Genomic DNA, 1,601 nt, shown 5'->3' with positions numbered 1-1,601 from the left:
GTTTATTTGAAGAAGTTGTCATTTTCTATATTGTCACATAGCTGGGTGGTTTTATATTTTAGTGAGGCCTAGGACCCAAGCTACAGGAACTAGTGGTAAGATAAGGTGTTATGGCACCCTGCAGGTGCTTTGCCCATGGAAGACAAAGTTTTTTTATGATCATACCAAATACATCAATGCACTACCTTTTTTATAAATCAATTTTCAGTTACTATGTATTAATCTGAGGAATGAGCTTCTTTAAATGTCAATGATTATTGCATAAATACAGTAAAAGTGGCAAGTAGCACAGGGTCAGAATAAAAACCATCTTTTTTATTTAATACTTTTTAAATGAGTAGAACTACAAAAATGGAAAATGGAAATAATCCAATTAAGAATACAGCAGAAGTCTTAATAAAACAGCCTCCCAATATATCCTTAAAAATATATTAAATATTATCGGCACCTAAAATCTTATTGATCTGAGACCAAGATATGGAAGCTTAAGAAGTGATATTGTCTGGAAAAACCCAAAAAAAACACATCACACTATTAATCAGAGGTGCAGTTAATTGCCTATGAATGTCATGTGTCTCGCAAAGCAGTGTTCTCCTGGTTTAGGGAACTAGCGCTGACGTCCCTCTTTTTCCGGTTCCAGGGCGGCCTCATCTTGCAGTTCGGCCCTTTTTTATTTCCTTTATCTGGTTTGACGCTGAGGCGCCGTACGCCCAACATTTACGGCCTGAGAGTCCTTACAGGTAAATGGTTGCTATCTCAAATACAGCTGTAGAGCTGCTTCTTCAGCTGTTTCTTTGGGCTTGAAACCATATTCGGTTGGTGTAGATTTCTTGAGTTTTACACGTCCCACTCAGGAATCTTTAAAGGGTTTTCTTTTATAGCTGGCTCAGATTCAGGTCTCCGCCTTACTCCCTTCAGCGGCAGTTCCCGTGGCTCTCCGTTTAGCTCAACGGAAGGTTGTCTTGCTTAAGGGGTTTCTTCAGGCTTAGCCCAACTTTGGTTGGTCGCATATTTCCAGAGAGTCTAATTCTCGTCATCAGGGGGCTTGCTTCGGCCTCCGGTGACTCTCTGAATTTTTATTTTTTAAAACTGTTAACTCATGGTATGAGTGCTCTCTTGTATAAATGACGGCCTTACGTTGTCAGTTCTCTATATGAGTACTTCCTCAAATATCGCCGAGTTTGTTAAGCCGTTTAGCTCATTGTATGAGTACTCCCTGGTATATCTCTGAATGGTTTAAGCACTGTATCAGTGTTTCCTTAGATATCTAAAACAATCAAGGTATGCGGTGGTATGCCCGAGTCTGCCACAAAAACACTCATGCACAAAGTATATAATTAAAAAAGTTTATTCTAACATGTAAAAAACCATAATAGGTACAACCAATGGGGACTGTTATCGGTGCCAAAACAGTTGGTAGCGAGGTAGGTGCACCTACACGCTGACCAGATATTATATGTACCAGTCCAGCAACTGTATAAAAACCGTTCCACTCTATTAATATAGAGATTGTAATAAGATTTTCACGGAATTACTAAACCCTGTCAGGGATAGTAATATGGAGAATAAAGTGGTGTGTTTGGGAGGTCCAACTCCGGAAT

Source organism: Mixophyes fleayi, chromosome 1 (assembly GCF_038048845.1).
Source record: "Mixophyes fleayi isolate aMixFle1 chromosome 1, aMixFle1.hap1, whole genome shotgun sequence".
Classification (NCBI taxonomy): Eukaryota; Metazoa; Chordata; class Amphibia; order Anura; family Limnodynastidae; genus Mixophyes; species Mixophyes fleayi.
This window is presented reverse-complemented; position numbering follows the sequence as displayed.